Consider the following 18183-nt stretch of genomic DNA (forward strand, 5'->3'; position numbering starts at 1 on the left):
ATATTTCAATTTCTCTATGGAGCATGACATTACCTTAGCACTATTTTTTTTATGGCCTGTACATACAAAATATATTAAATACTGATTAATTATGAAAATAACAACAGAGATTTTGCTGACGCATACAAATACTTTATTTTTTCTTGAGCAGGGTATTTGAACTTGCTGAACGGACTCGGACTCGGATGCCTTCCATGATCAACAGAAAGAAAGTCTATAATGTCAAACAATGTTTGCTGGATCCTACACAAGATAAATGTAGTTGTGTTGTTCACCCAACACTAGCTAGCTACCTAGCTATGAACTATTCTCAATTCAGAAATTGTACTGCAATTGGGCACTTGATATTTTATTATCTACTCATTGGTAGAATTAATGATGGATTTGTTTCATTTTCTTGATGAATTGAAATGTGATTTTTGGTTATTAGTTTATTATTTAGGAAAACTTATTATCCAAAAATATAAAATGCAATATCCATTGCGATAGGGATAAACTTATTGCAATAACCAAAATGTAACAATGGTTCTTCAATGCTATAAGTAATTGCAACAACTCTATTTTACTACAAGTTGTTGCCACCTATAATGACTGGTGCTAAAATAGTAGATAACCTCGAACTATACCTTGCGGCAATATCACTTGCTGCCTCCAATTATTTTCTGTTGCAACACTTTCTTTTGCCACCAATATTAAGTGATGCTATAATAGTTAATAACCTCGAACCATACCTTGTTGCAATCTCACTTCTTGCTTCCACATATTTTATGTTGCAACACTTATTGTTGCAACCAATTGTTAGTGCTGCTATAATCTTCACTAACCTCGACCAATACCTTGTTGCGATTTCATTTCTCGCATCTAAATAATTTCCGTTGCACAACTTATCGTTACCACCAATAATTTCCGTGGCTACATTCTCTATTGCCACGATTTTGGTCATAGCCAAAAAAATTATTGCCATAGCATTAGTGTATTGCAACTAGATATTATAGCAACACTTAGTGGCGTGGCAATACATGCTACTACCATGATATCAGTTGTTTCCACATCTCTCTAAAGCAATGGTTCATTGCATGGCAATTACTAGTATTGCAATAGGAATAAAAACTCGTTGCAAAGCACCTATTACCACAAAGATACTTGCAACGGCTTGCAACCAAACTAAGATAGTTGTAGGTTGAACCTATCGCATCTATATTTGACCTATTGCTACTATTTTGTGACCGTTGCCATAGGCCTAAAATCTAGTAGTGTATCCTAATTAACATTTCACAATATATACTAATTAACACCATAGTTAAAAAATAATACCACAGCGGAAGCCAGAAAAATGGCGGCGTGCAGCGTGGGCGATGGAGAGGAGGGGGCTGGGGCCGGCGTGGGTGAGATGGCGGCTGGGTGGCTAACCTCCGACGGTGACGGCAATGTTGGCGGAACAACGCTGTTGAACGGGCGGCGACGGTGGCATGGCGACGACGATGGCGGCGGTGGCACAACAACGATGGTGGCGCGCTCGACAACGATGGTGGCGCGGTGACTAGGCGATGGTGATGATGGTGGTGGCGGGGCAACGGTACGAGACGACGGTGGTGGTGGTGACTACGACGGTGATGATGGTGGCGACGAGTGACGATGGGAACAGGGCACCGACGGTGAAAATCGATGAAAGTGAATCTGGGTGAGGGAACAGTTGCAACGAAAAATATATATATCCCCAAGACATTTGGCACTAGGTGTTCTCAAACCCCAATACTAAAGACTTCTTTAGTATCAGATTTTATCATCACCCGGTACTAAAGACATGTTTTAGTAGCGGGTGGTGAGAACCCCCGGTACTAAAGAGGATACCATAGTATAGAAACTGGTGCATCCTGGGAAGCATCTTTAGTACCAGGGGTTCTTACCACCCGGTACTAAAAATGTGACTTTTCACTTCCCACGCACCCTGGGAGTATCTTTAGTGCCGGGGGTTCTTAGTACCCAGTACTAAAGCTGTGACTTTTCACTTCCCAAGCGCCCTAGGGAGTATCTTTAGTACCAGGGGTTTTCAAGGCCCGGTACTAAATATTTAATCTTTAAACTAAGGTGTTTCTATTGTAATAATATTTCACAAGGCCTTGCTTAAAATGTATAAATGTTCTAAATTCCTACTTCAAATGAAAAGGTATTTCACATATCCTAGTTTGAAATCTAAAAAGGTGCTTTATTATGAATCCTTGTTGAAATTGTGTAACATTACATCATAATGGAATAGTAACACAATTTTCCATTAATATACAACATTACATCATGATGGAATAGTAACATAATTTTCTATTAATATACAACATTACATCTTGATGGAATAGTAACAAACTTTCTCCTCACAGTTGTCCCTTCACTATGATCACAACAGTTATAGGGAGCCTCATCATCATTTAAGAGGATGCTTGTGTCAATGTCCACAAACAAAAGAGGTGTATCATCAAATTTATCATAGTCCTCTTCGTCGATGACATCCTTGACTCTCACTATTTTTTTCCCTAGAAGAACTATGTGGCGCTTGGGCTCATCATTTGACGTTGCATTCTTCTTAACTTTCTTCTTGGGTTTAGAAGACATGTCCTTCACAAAGAAAACTTGAGTAACATCTTTGGCGAGGATGAATGGTTCGTTTCCATATCCAGTGTTATTGAGGTCCACGATAATTGTACTATACTCTTTGTCTACAATTACTCCTCCCTAGACAGTTTCACCCATTTGCACCTGAATAGAGAGACCTTCAAATAAGGCCGATGGTCGAGTTCTCAAATCTCGTCTATGTAACCATAATTTGTGTCCTTGTTCCATGTAGTGTCTATGGCATGTATACAGAGCCCACTATTTTGGTTTGTGCTCTTGTTGTCTTGGGATTTTGTGTAAAACATATATCCATTTATCTCATATCATTGGAATATATAGATTGAGGAAGATGGCCCCCTAGCCAGCTACGCCAATTGGTCATGAATCTCCTCGCTACCCGTGACATGTTGTCACAACCAACTGCCAAAGGATTCTATGTGATGATATATAATCCAAGCCTCAGAACTTTCTCAGTATTTAGAGCATAGAATATTCTTGTGATCCTCGATATAAGGAGCTACCATGGATGAGTGCTGCAATACCGTCAAATGTGCTTTGTCGAATAAGAAATCGTCGATAGTCTGTATTACTTTCTTTCCTAGTGTGCCTATACCTCCTAGTCTTCGCTCATGACGCGATATAGGAACCCCAATCGGTTTAAGGTCATCAATATAGTCGGTACATAATTCAATGATCTCCTCTATCCCATAACCTCTAGTGATACATTCTTCCGGATTAGACCATTTACAAACATACTTCTTCAGGACTGACATGTACCTCTCAAAAGGAAACATATTTTATAGAAAAACAAGAATGAGAATACCAATCTCTTTGACAATGTCATCAATATAGTCGGTACAGAATTCAATGACCTCCTTTGTCCTATAACCTTTAGCGACCATTTATGAACATACTTCTTTAGTACTAACACATACCTCTCAAAAGAAAACATATTATGTAGAAAAACAAGACCAAGGATACCAATTTCTTTGACAACTTGAACTTGGAGATGTGTCATAATGTCAAAAATAGGATGGAGGAAAGATTGCATCGAGGCTGACAAGACAAATGAAAACTTCATTCTGTAGCTTCTCTAATTTAACTGGATTGATTATCTTCTGTGATATTGCGTTGAGGAATGCACATAGATTTGTGATAGTTTTTTTAACATTTCTTGGTAGAATGCCTCTCAGAATAATCAGAAGCAATTGTGTCATCAGCATGTGGCAGTCATGGGATTTTATGTGTATAAATTTCTTCTCTGCCACCTTTATTAGTTTCTTTACATTTGATGAATAGCCAGATGAGACTTTGATACTGTTCAAGCATTCAAACATGCTATCTTTCTCTTTCTTACTTAGAGTATAGTTAGCAGGACCTAGAGTAATGCTCTCATTTCTTCCTCTTTTCTGGATGCAGACCATCTCGTTCTTTCATAGCTTGCAAGTCCTGTTATGCTTCTAGTGTATCTTTGTCCTTGCCAGACACACCGAGAAACTCTAGCAGGTTCACACAAGATTCTTCATAAGATGCATCACGTCAATTGCATGACGAACATCTAATACTTCCCAGTAAGGAAAGTCCCAAAATATTGACTTCTTCATTCCCATGGGTGCCTTTCCTTTTTCCTTCGAAATAGGTTGGCTACCAGATCCCATTCCAAAGACTACTCTAAGATTCTTTACCATCTGGAATACATGGTTCCCATTACAGTGCAGTGGCTTAGCATGGTGGTCCGCCTACCCATTGTAGTGTTTACCTTTTTTCTTACCACGTGTTTTGACCAAAAGAAATTTACGATGGCCTCCGTACATAACCTTCTTACAGTGCTTCAAATACATGAAATCCGTCTCATCTAAGCAACGGACGCATGCCCTGAATCCCTTTTTTGACAGTCTAGACAAATTTGTAAGTGTAGGCTAGTCATTAATGGTTACGAAGAGCAAAGCTCATAGGTCAAAACTCTCCCTTTTGTGCTCATCCCACATACATACACCATCTGTCCACAATAATAGAAGTTCTTCAACCAATGGTTTTAGATCCACATCGATGTCGTTGTCAGGCTGCCTTGGGCCTTGGATAAGTGTCGGCATCATAATGAAGTTCCGCTTTAGTCACATCCACGGGGAAGGTTGTACATACATAGAGTCACGGGCCAGGTGCTATGACTACTGCTCATCTCACTGAAAGGATTCATTCCATCTGTACTAAAACCAATCTTTATGTTCCTCGTATCCTCTACAAACTCATGGTACATTTTGTCAATTTTTCTCCACTGTGACCCATTAGCGTGGTGCCTCAATATTTCATCTTGCTTACATTCTTCTTTGTGCCACCGCATCAGTTTAGCATGTCCCTTGTTCCTAAACAAACGTATTGAATGTGGCATAATAGGGAAATACCACATCACCTTCGCGGGTACTCTCTTCCTCGGGGGGTCCCCATCAACATCACCAGGGTCATCACATTTAAGCTTATAGCGTGATGCTTCGCACACTGGACAAGCATCCAATTTCTCATACTCCTCACCACGGTAGAGGATACAGTCATATAACACCCCGAAAATCGCCCTACTAAATTTTCTCAAATTCCTGCCTTAAACTCAAATTGAATTCGAGAATGTCTTCATAAACTTGTGTGCAAGTTTGTACTCAACAAAAATTTAGGGGTCTCTATCTTTCCAAAATCCCTCTCCGACAACTCTCTCGAATATTTTCTAAATATTCATTCCAAACTTCTATTCCAAAAATCCTTCTATATTAATCCGATAAGTACTTTCTATAAAATACTTACCTCAGAAAAATCCCCAAAATAGGCCACAGATATTCTATGAATACTTCTACCAAAATACCCCCTCTAAACCTCACCCAAATGCCCTATATCCATCTCTATAAAGTTCCCTAGCCAAAAAGGAAAAGAAAAGGGAAAAGAAAAAGAAAAGAAGAAGGGGACCGACTGGCCCAACAGCCGACCGGCCCGCCTCACCGCCCCGCGCCCGTCTGGGCCACCTCCCTGTCCCGGCCCACTCTTCCCTTTCTTCCCCGGCTCCTTCTTCCTCCCTGAGCTTCTCCCTCCGGTCTCACCCTCCTCCTTCTTCCTCCTCGGGACGCAGCGCGCCACTGTTACCGTCCGGCTGCCATTCCATCGCGTCGGCTCCACCACATGGACACGTGCAATAGTGCCCCCTCCCCACTGTGCACCACAGTGCATGGGTCACCATGCCAACCGTGGCCACCCCGGGGGAGGAGCCGCAATGGCTGGCTTCGGCCGGTGCCACGCCACTTGCCGGACCGGTGGGCGTGGACCGCGCGACAACACGGCCCTCGCCCCGTCACCTTGTGTGCGTGGCGGCCTCTCAGTCACCCACGTGCTCCTCCCCTCCCCTGTGCTCTGCACCATGGCCACTATGGCGGGGCCGGCACCCCACTATGCCTGGAGCCCACCGGCGCAGCCGTCCCTCCCCAACATATAAAATGCGCCGGCGTGCGCTCTCCCTCCCCACACCAAGCTCGCCCCCTCCTTCCCCAGTGCCGCCGCCCTCCCCCCTTCCCCTATTTTCACCGGCTGGAATGGGGGCACGCTAATACCGCGCCTACAAACCTCCTCGGTCCATTTCCCTCTACCCCGAGCTCCGCCTCGTCACCCTCTACCTCCGCCACCCCTCTTCCCCTCACCCGCACCACCGCCGTGGTCGCCGATGTTCCCCGCCTCCACCTCCCCCATTTGTCCCCTCCAACGCCGGCCACCTCCGCCACCCCCTCGACAATCCATCCTCACCACCGAGTTCGCCTCGTCGCCAAGCCCCTTCCCGGCCAGGTCTCACCATCGGAACAGGGACACTGGCGAGGAACCACGGGCGAACCGCAGCTCCGACCGGTCGAACTGGTCCGGCCGAGCTGGCATCGCCCTGCACCCAACGCCGTCCTCCCCCCTTCAGCCACTAACGTGTGGGCCCACCTTAACGGCGCGGCGACGCCGTTGCCCGCGCGCGCCCGCATCTCAGCTGGGCCGAAAGGCCGGCCTGGGCCGGATCGGTGCCGCGCAAAACTTTCCGAAAAAGTCTAAAATTCCCCCCAGCTCCAACTAAAAGTCCAAATCTACCCCCTACCCAGTAAACCCTTCATATCTCCTCCGTCAGAAATCCATTTTGGGCGATTCTTTCACCATTCTTCCCCTAATCATGAGCTCTATCCATCTAAGCACTCCCCAACCAGTCCATCCCCTCTATAAAAAAAACCATAGAGCTATCACCCCACTCCCCACACAAACATCTACTGCTGAGCTCCCCCACCTCCACCGACACCCTCCCACTCTAAGGCACCCTCAGTGCACTCAGTCCACTCCGCTTCCACACTAGTTCCAAACCAGCTACCGACCGATCTCAGATCCATCACTCGTACTGCGGGTAAGGACATCTACACTCTCCGATGGTAGCATGCGTACTCCATATACATGCTAAGCATGTAGCCAAAATCCAAGATCTATCTATCCACCATTCTTAGTAACCACCGAGTGATATTTTGTTGATGTGCTTGCTTGTATGTGTGTGTTTTGGTTGTGCCATTTTGCCATCGGAGTGTGTGTGCCGTTCCGTGAAGCCGTTGTCAAGTAAGCTGGAGCCAGAAGGCCAGCAGAAGCTTTTTGTTGGTGTGACCATGTTCGTGGTCAAGTTCTTCGAATCTGTACCGCGAGCTCAAGTCTTCCGTCGGTAAAAGCAAGCAGCAAGTCCACTGGATCTCTTGATGCATAAATATCCTATTATGCCATTACTACCTAAGCCTGTTTTTATATACATTACATTATCTATTTTGCTGCTAAGGTTAAAACTCCAATCAAATGCCTACCTATGCCGTTGTAGTCATAGTCACGCTTAGGAAACCCCCAACCATTGTCATTACTTTTGATGCAATGTGTTGGAAGATGATTTTGGAAAATGGCGTGAGTAGTTTTCAAAAAGAAAATGTTTTCGAAAAGAAAGTGAACGACTACAGTCGGAACACTACCTAGGGAAGGACGGTGTAAGTTCCTAAGTTTTGGGACTCCATTTTGGTGAAGCCAAGATCTCAGGGGAGATGCTTGGTAGAGGAAGAAAAAGAAATATTGGAGATCCGTCCTATCCTGTTAAGGGCTGGTTTGTTGTCTCATTTCGCCTAACTCCTTATCGTACGACGACTCGAAGCTGCGTGGGCAGTACCTAGTTCGATTCCCTCATGGATAATCTGGTAGTTTACCAGGTGTGCAGGGTGATGCAATGGAAACCAAGGGTGGTGTTATAATTTAAATTTTCAGCCCGGTATAGGGCGGTGTGGTGCCATGGGTCTGAACTTGTGGGTAAAGTGTACACCTCTGCGCAGAGTTTAAATCTTTTTGAAAAGTTGTGTCCGTAGTCTTGGATGAGTTATGGCGTGGTATCAACTATTAGGTTTTGTTTTCAAAATATAAAAGGTTTTGATAAAATGGTTTGGTCCGGCAGGTGATGCCGTGAGCTATGATGGACGGGGAGTCCAATAGCATTTGATGAAAAGGATTTGAAAATGATTTGCGAAAATCGGCTTGTTATGCTGAGATTTCTGGATGGCCAAGTCCAGCGGTTTTGTTTTGAAAAGAGATAAAACCCATCGAAACCTCCCTTGTGGAAAGATGGAGACTTTTGAAAATAAAATGCTTTTGAAAACTGCATTGAAACCGCTCCTCATGCAAAGTATCCAAAGCTCCACTGACTCAATGCATATAGTGTATAGGTCCACTCCCTATTGTGGGTGAAGTGGGCTTGCGGAGTACGAAAGTACTCACCTTGCTTTTGTTGTTGTTTTTCAGAGAAGGAGTTTTGCTGCTCAGATCGTGTAAGGGTTATGCCTGCTTCCCAACTTGCCGGTGGTGGTTGGACTGTTGAAATGTTTACGCTGCATATTATGGATTGCCTGCTGCAAGTCTTTTTGTACTACGGTTTGTTGCGAGCGATGAACTTTCTCTTAAAGGGGTTCATCTTTGTAAGTAGTTCTATCTCGCTTGAGCAGATCTGGAACTATCTGATGTATAAATATGGATACTAGCCTTCTTGGGACTAGTATTTGAATCACATTTGGGTCCTGTGAGGATTGGGACGCTTCAAGTCATTAGGACATGCATGTACCTTTTGCACTTACAATCCTAAAGAGCAAACAACCACTTTTGCTTTATATGTTGTTGCAGGCAAGTTGTTACCCTCTTGAAGCATCTTCTTTATGAGCATTAACAAGTCATTGAATCCCTTATCCGACATACCATTTGCAACTTTCCATCGTAACAACTCAAGAAGAGTCTGTATGATCATCTTCATTAGCTTGGTCATTGACATCTCCATCACCAATTATAATATCTACTACCCACTTCGGATAGAAAACGGGCCATCGGTCTAGGCCAAAGGTACCAGCTGCTGTTGCAGCCGGTACCTTTGGCCTTGGACCAACCAAGTGGAGGACAATTGGCACCGGGTGGTGGTTCCAACTGGTTCCAATGCGTCAGCATAGGCACCGGTTTGAACCACGACCCGGTACCAAATGAAGGCGGCGCTATAGGCACCGTTTGATGGTAATAACCGGTTCCTATGGTGATGAAACGTGGCAGCTGCCAGGAGCTCGGGCCTAAGGCACCGGTTGGTTCCTTGACCCGGTGCTATTGAACAAAATTTAGCACCGGGTCATTGAAACCAACCGGTTCCTTTGGCCCGAGCCTATAAATACCCAAGCCCCTCCCCCTCTCAAGCTGCCGTGAACTCACTGCTCATGGCAGCTGAGTGGGGTGAGGGGAGGGGAATTTTTGATTTTTTTTGAAAAAAATGTTAGTTATTTTTCTTTATAACTTAGCAATTAATTTTTAGAAACAGTTATTACTTGATTTAGTTTATACATGTGATAATTATTTTTATTTGTAGCATCTTATTGTAGTTATATGCGTTATCAATTTATTTGATATTTGAATACTATCAAATTACTTGATTTAGTTTATATATGCTTGTCCTAATGACTGCATCCTATATCGAGGTGAGTATGAAAATTTGGATTCATGCCCTGTATGCAACGCATGCCGGTATAAGATCCCTCGAGATGATCCAGGTGACGTTGAGGGGATGCGTGTCAAGAAGAGGGTGCCTGCCAAGGTGATGTGGTATTTTCCTCTAATACCACGTCTGAAACGTTTGCTCATGAACAAAACGAATGCTAAATTGATGCGATGGCACAAAGAAGAATGTAAGAAAGACAATATGTTGAGACACCCTGCTGATGGGTCGCAGTGGAGAAAAGTGGACAGAACATTCCCAACATTTGCAAATGACGCGAGGAATATAAGGTTCGGCTTAAGTACGGATGGCATGAATCCTTTCGGAGAGCAAAGCAGTGGCCATAGTATCTGGCCTGTGACACTCTGTATATACAACCTTCCTCCCTGGTTGTGTATGAAGCGGAAATTCATTATGATGCCGGTGCTTATCCCCGGCCCGAAGCAACCGGGTAACGATATAAATGTGTATATGAAACCACTGATTGAGGATCTTCGATTGTTGTGGAAAGAGGAGGGTGTTCGTATGTGGGATGCGCACGCAAAGGATCATTTTAGCCTTCGTGCATTACTTTTCGTAACCACCAATGATTGGCCAGCACTAAGTAACCTCTCTGGACAATCCAATAAGGGTTATAGGGCATGCACCCATTGTTTAGAAGAAACCGACAGCATGTACCTCAAGCACTGTAGGAAGATCGTGTATATGGGTCATCGTCGATTTCTTCTGATCAAGCACCCATTAAGGAGGAGGCATGCTCACTACGATGGAAAGGCAGATCATCGTAACAAGCCTAGGTAACATTGTGAGAAAATGGTGTTTGAAATGGTCAAAGATATAAAAGAAGTATTCGGAAAAGGACCCAGCAGCAAATCAGTGCAGAGTGATGACGGACGTGCACCTATGTGGAAGAAGAAGAGTATTTTTTGGAGTTAGCTTATTGGGAAGTCTTAGATGTCCGCCACGCAATTGATGTGATGCACCTAACAAAAAATCTTTGTGTGAACCTTCTAGGTTTCCTTGGTGTCTACGGTAAGGCAAAGGATACATTGGAAGCACGGTAAGATCTTCAACGTATGAAACAACAGGCCGCCCTACATCCAGAAAAAACGGATAATGGATGTCAATATTTAGGTCTTGCGTGCTACACTCTTAGTAAGGAAGAGAACCAAAGTATGTTTGACTGTTTGAACAGTATCAAGGTCCCATCAGGCTACTCTTCGAATATAAAGAGGCTACTGAACTTGAAAGAGAAGAAATTCGCACACGTAAAGTCCCATGACTGTCACGTGTTGATGACGCAATTGATTCCAGTTGCACTTAGAGGTATTCTACCAGCTAATGTTCGAGCAACAATCATAAAGCTATGCGCCTTTCTCAACACAATTTCTCAGAAGGCAATCGATCCATCGAGTTTAAGCAGGCTACAAGCGGATGTATTCCAAAGTTTAGTCAGTCTTGAAATGATATTTCCTCCATCATTCTTCAATATTATGACGCATCTTCTAGTTCACCTGGTTAAAGAGATTGGTATTCTCGGTCCTGTTTTCCTTCATAATATGTTCCCTTTTGAATGATACTTTGCAGTCCTAAAGAAATACGTTCGTAATCGGGCTCGTCCAGAAGGAAGCATTGCGAAGGGTTACGTCACAGAGGAGGTCATTGAGTTTTGTGTTGACTATGTGGAAGAACTCTACCCAATTGGGATTCCAGTATCACGTCATAAGGGGCGGCTGATTGGAAAGGGCACACTTGGAAGAAAATTAGTAAATGCGAAAATTAGTAAATGCCACAGATCATGCCACGTTGAGCAAAGCACATCTCACAGTTCCGTAACAATCAGCCTTGGTGGCTCCATACATGGAGGAGCACATGCAAATTGTGCGAAGCATATACCCTTTGAAGTCTGAGACATGGATTACAAAACATCATAACGATACATTCGCCACCTGGTTGCAAAAGGAAGTCATGGCTAATGATCAAATTCATGAGCAGCTAGCTTGGCTGGCCAGGGGTCCGGCAAATTCAATCTTGATGTACCAAGGATATGAAATTAATGGTTACACATTTTATACAATAGCCCAAGATAACAAGAGCACCAATCAAAATAGTGGTGTCCGTATAGATGCCACCGACTCTAGTGGCCAAATGAACTCATATTTTGGTTACATTGAAGAGATCTAGGAACTCGACTATGGGCCGTTGAAAATACCTCTATTTCGTTGTCAATGGGTTAAACTCACAGGAAAAGGTGTTGATATCGACGAGTACGGAATGACCACGGTAGACCTGAAAGAGCTTGGCTATCGAGACGAACCATTCGTCCTAGCTAAAGATGTCACTCAAGTTTTCTATGTGCAGGACATGTCTAGCAAACCGAGAAAGGACAAGTCCAGAAATAAATCAAGTTTTGTAGGTGCCGGAGATGAGCCAAAGCTCCATATTGTTCTGGCAGGAAAAAGGAAAATTGTGGGAGTCGACGATGTCACAGATGAAGAAGAATACAATAAGGTTGAAGATATGACTCCGTTCACAGTGGAGGTTGACACAAGTATTCTTTTAGCCGAAGAGGAGGCTCCGTACGCACGTCATGATCATAATGAAGGGACGATTGTAAAGCGAACCATTGTTAATATTCCCTTAGTTGAATGATTATGTCTTGTAATATTTTCTCTGCACATTATTAGATTTCTTATGCAATGAATTGATTTATTGGACAATTAAATGATTTATTATGCAATTATTTGATTTATTATGATTTATTTTGCAATTAAAATGATTAGTTATGCACCTAAATGATTTATCATGTAGTAATTAGAATTATTGTGCATTTAAATGATTTATTATGCAATTATTTGATTTATTATGCAATTAAAATAATTAGTTATGCACCTAAATGATTTATTATGTAGTAATTAAAAATATTGTGCATTTAAATGATTTATTATATAATTATTTTATTTATTCTGATTTATTATGCAATTAAAATAATTAGTTATGCACCTAAATGATTTATTATGTAGCAATTAAAATTATTGTGCATTTAAATGATTTATTATACAATTATTTGACTTATTATGATTTATTATGCAATTAAAATGATTAGTTATGCACCTAAATGAATTATTATGTAGCAATTAAAATTATTGTGCATTTAAATGATTTATTATGCAATTATGTGATTTATTATGCAATTAAATGATGTACCAAGAATAGGAAATTAATGGTTACACATTTTATACAAGAGCCCAAGATAACAAGAGCACCAATCAAAATTAGTTATGCACCTAAATGATTTATTGTGTAGCAATTATTTGATTTATTATTATTAGGCAATTAACAGATTTATTAGACAATTAAAAGATTTATTAGTGAATTAACAGATTTATTAGAAAACGAGAAATGGGAAAAGAAAAGAAAGCCTTAGGTACCGGTTAGAATTATCAACCGGTACCTAAGGCAGGCGATTCGAAAAAAAAAGGGTTGGGCGTGGGTTCGAACCGTAGCGGCGGCGAACAAATTACACAGAGTTACCATTGAGCTATTGAGGGATTTCAGATCTCATCCCGCCAGCAATCTACAAAAGCAAATTTCAAAAACCCTAAGGCTCCAGTTTTGCTTCTCCACCCAGTGCCAAAGGGAAATTTCATTCCTGCCCGTTGGACCTAAGGTACCGGGTGGAACTGCAACCGGTGTCTAAGGCATCACTAAGGCACCGGGAGGAACTGCAACCGGTACCTAAGGAGCTCTTAGGTACCGGTTGAAATTATCACCCGGTGCCAAAGGCTTAGGGTATTTAAACCCCGGCCCTTCTTCCTCCATCCCCCCTCCTCTCGCGATTGCCGCCGGCCTCCGATCGTCCACCTCGCCGCCTCATTCCGCCGCCGGCCTCGACGACGCTCGCGCCCTCTGCTCCGGCCGCCGCGGCAGCTCCTCGACCCGCCACCTCGACCTCCGCGCGTGCCCTCGACCGCTCGACCGCCGCGTACGAGAGGCGCCGCCGCCCACCGGCCTCGACGCCGCTCCGGTCTACCTCCACCCGAATAGAGCTCGTGGTGAGCTTCCCCACGCCCTCCTCATCCTCTCCGACCCCTTTCCCCTCTCTTTCCGGCGCCGGATTGCCGGGGCGCAGCTGCACCGCCGCGGTTGGCGTCCCGCCGCAGCACACACATCGTGGGCAGCCCCTATGCGGGGCTGCACGCCGCCGCCGCGCGCCGCCGTGGCGTGCGCGAGCTGGGGCTGGGCTGGGCCTCTCACTGACCAGTGGGGCCCAGCTGTCAGCCCCTGTTTAGGGTTTAGGGTTTTCCAAATTTTTTTAATTCGGCTGACATTTTGTAAAATGCATAACAAATCATAGAAAAATGGTAAAAATACAAAATCAACTTTGTTACTTTAGTTGCATCTAGATCTTCGAAGGAAAAATGCTCGTGCATGTTAGATGTCAGTGCTATCTGTGTTAATTTAGGTGTAGATATAGTGTTGCCATTATTATATATTGACTAGAATTTAATTATAGAGATATTTTTATATTTAATTATTATATATTGCCATTATTTATAATTTAATTAAAGGGTGGGCGTGGGTTTCGAAACCGGGCTGTGGCACACATAATATTTCGGGGTACCACTGGGATACTCGGTGCGAGCTTCATGTGCGAGCAGGAAATATATCCATTCATGTCGCATACGGGTCAGCCCTGCCCCTGAATCCTTCTACTACAATTCATGGAAGGCCGATACCCCCTGGCTACACCTCCATCACAGTCGAGCAGATAGTTGGAAACAATGAGGATCTTGAGCTCGACTTCGTTGGAGGGGATGGAGAGAAGACATTGGGAGACGCACTGTATGGGGTCGTTCTATGGCGCAAGGCCGACATCAAACTTACTGCAAGCACAACGGCTCCCGTGCAGACCGATCGCCCGTCTCCACGGTCTCCCTCACCGCCATGCCCACAACCACCTCCTTCACCACCGTCTCCGCCGGCGCAAAGGGCCACGAGTACTCCAACTCCTCCGGACCCAAAAAAAGGAAAGAAAAAGACAGCATCCGGCCCCCCAGCGGATGGACCCTCAAAGAAGAAGCAGAAAACGGTCGAAAGAAAATTAACCTAAGAGAAAACTGCTGAGGAGTTGGAAGAGGAGACTGCTCAATATATAAAAGAACAATTGAAGCCTAAAGTCCCCCCGCTGAGGGAAAAGGTACCTCTAGAACTAGGGAAAAAGCTTCTCGCAAACCTAGACAACCCACCAAAACCGAAAAGCTTACCCTCGGACTATGATCGTGCTCTGACAAAAGCACACAAGGTGAGAAATGTAAAGAAAAAATGTGGCAAGACCATTCCTCAGCTTGGCACACAACAAAAAGGACTCGAGCCCCTCCGGGTGCCAGGGTTGCCACTCCTACACCCGACGGACGTACAACTCCAGGCGGACCTACAGGCCGCGATATTTCTTTCTGAAACTGGATTAACGCTAGAGGAGGCAACGGGGCAAGTGGAGGCGGAAATCCCTGTCGCTCCCATTCTTACTCCATTCCAGCATGGAAAACCTTTTGTCACTGAGGAAGAGGAGAAAAGTCTAGGCACGCAGATGTTCAATTTGCATAGATGGTACCTGCGAATGTTGAAGGACCATGGGAAAATGTTTGGAGTCAAGTATCGTGACCATGATTTCTTCCGCGGGGAGGAGGACTTCTGGGTGTACTTCGAAACTTTATATCACATTTACCATCGACAAGCCCTCGACGCCGCTATCATCACCATTTGGGTTTTGTAATTATCACTTACCTCTACATTAATACTTTTTGTTAACAAGAACATAATTATATGTGTGCATTATAAAATTTCTATTGTATCATTTAGACAGGAGACCCAAAGAAGCCGAAAACATGGATGGCACCATCAGATCGGCTTCATGTCTCCTTTGCTAGTCAACCAGAAAGTGCTCAACGAAAATTACAAGGAAACATGCGAAAACATGTACGATTCATTGACTAGGCAAAATTACAAATCCTATATATTCATACCATACAACTTTGGGTAAGCCTTGGTTGACTCAATCGTTTGTTATATTACTAAATAAATACTAAGTCGTCTAATGCATGTATGTATATATCCTATCTATATCCGCAGTTATCATTGGATTTTACTCATACTTTCCGTAGAGACCGGCAATCTTATAGTCTTTGACTCAATGAGAAATCCAAAGTCCGCAATTGAACATATCATAGACCTCTTGAACAGGTAAGTTCAGTTTGCACAATCAAATCTTTTTTATGTTAATAACAATTTATGAATATCAAACTTAACTTTCAGCGCACGGTTTGGAAAAAAATTGTGAGAAATAACAAAGGACGTGGTCAATGGAGGCCCGAACTGAACGTTAACATGGATTATCCGGTATGTTGATTCATAAAGATTTGTCTAGTTAAGTATATAATCCCAAATTATTCTAAATTGAGTAATTTATTTGTTTTTTTTTAAGTGTGCGAAACAACAACAAGGAACTGATTGGTGCGGGTACTAAATATGCGACTACTTGCACATCATGACTCCATGCGGGAAGGTTACTGATGAAGACACGAGAGTATGTCCAAACCGTTCACTAGTATATTTTCATAATTGTACTAATGCACATGATGTTAATTCTTTTTTTCTAAATGATAGATGTCTCAAATGGCGGATGAATGTTACTCTACTGATCGGATCAACGCCGTGTGCGAGCAGCTCACCGGATTCATTTTGAACGAGATCTTGGATCCTAGAGGCGAGTTCTACCACGACGGTCACATCCATAGAGGACTTCCACCTACCTCTTGAGGGGACCAGTAGTTGGACTACAAACATGACTTGTACATTTGTAAATATTTTTAAACATTATGTCTTGATGTTTGTAAATTTTTAAATATATTAGTTCATCTAATTAGCTTAATTATATGCTCGCATTTTACTTCTAGTTAGTTTCAAATATTCTCTGAAAACGAACACGAACGACCAATTAACGTATAGTACTGTAGAGCTTGAGTGCGTTTAGCAATTATAAAAGAATAAATAGTAATAAATATAACAAAGAAAACTGGATTTGGGAAAAAGGGAAAAGATCATTGGTACCGGTTGGAAAGACCAACCGGTACCAAAGGGGCTGCCACCTTGCGTCAGCGTGGCAGCCTCTTTGGTACTGGTTGGACTTTCCAACCGGTACCAATGGGTGCCTAAGGCACCGGGTTAAATACCCGGTGTCCTAAGGTGAGGCCATTGGTCTCGGTTGGCGGGAACCGGTTGGAAAACCGGTGCCTAAGGCCATTTCCAACCGGTTCCCATGACCCATTTTCTAGTAGTTTGTTCTCTACCTCTACAATCCCCTTTACTCCATGCTTAGTCCAACAAATATAGTGTGGCATGAAACCCCTCATTACCAAGTTCGTGTGAATGGTTCGTGATGAAGAGTACAACATATGAAACCCAGCTGCTTGTGTCTCACGGCCATAGCTTAAAATCCACCCAAGTCATCAATAAATTATTTCGATCATTGGTCCGCATTGTACATCCATTATCGGTCCATCGATATTGTATTTATTAATTAATTGAGTTCAACAAAAAAATTAAAACATATGTACATATAACCTATGTGTTGGTGACCTTTTTGTATATATTTGACACATCATGAGTGATTTATAAGGTATATATACAAGCAAACAAGTTTAAAATATCACCAGGGTATATACCATTGCTTTCAAAGCTCACAGTATATTTATTATGATTTTTAAGTCCTACATCACTTTATAAAAGTAAAAAATAGCATCACCTATGTATATATTTGACACATCATGTTTAGAGCGATTTAAAAGGTATGTGTTCAAGCAAACAAGATCAAAATATCACCAGGATATATATTATAGCTTTCAAAGCTCACAGTATATTTATTATGATTCTTAAGTCCTACATCACTCTATAAAAGTAAAAAGTAGCATCGCCTATAATATTTATCTTAAATTATAGCTAATATTAACCTTGACCAAGATCATCAACTAAACAACATCTAAACAAACAATCCACAATAAAATTGTTGCTCGAATGGTGATGAGAGGAAGAAGTTTGCTAGATCTAGATTTGGATCTATATGAAAAACATAAAATTCTAAAGAACCAAAGAAAGAAAGGCAGCACCATAGCAATACAATGTGAGAGGATTATGCTTCAAACATCTTAGCACAGTTGGATGAGTGAAATCTTCAACTATAATTCTTGAGAAAATTTGACAGCACCTCCCCTAGAAATGGCTGCCCTGAACAGTTTATGCGAGCTAAGGGGGAGGAAGAAGAGGGTTTTATATCCATTGGAATTTAGTACCAGTCTAACACAAACCGGTACTTATAACAATATTTAGCACTGGGTGGTGTTACTAACTGGTGCTAATAATGCAAAGACCAAACGGCTCACTACAAGAAACAGGACAAAATTCGACGGCTACTGCAAATTCGATGGCCCTATTGAATTTAATGCACTAAATTCGACGGCTACGGAGAAGACGTCGAATTTAAC

This window comes from Panicum virgatum, chromosome 7K (genome assembly GCF_016808335.1).
Source record: "Panicum virgatum strain AP13 chromosome 7K, P.virgatum_v5, whole genome shotgun sequence".
Taxonomy (NCBI): domain Eukaryota; kingdom Viridiplantae; phylum Streptophyta; class Magnoliopsida; order Poales; family Poaceae; genus Panicum; species Panicum virgatum.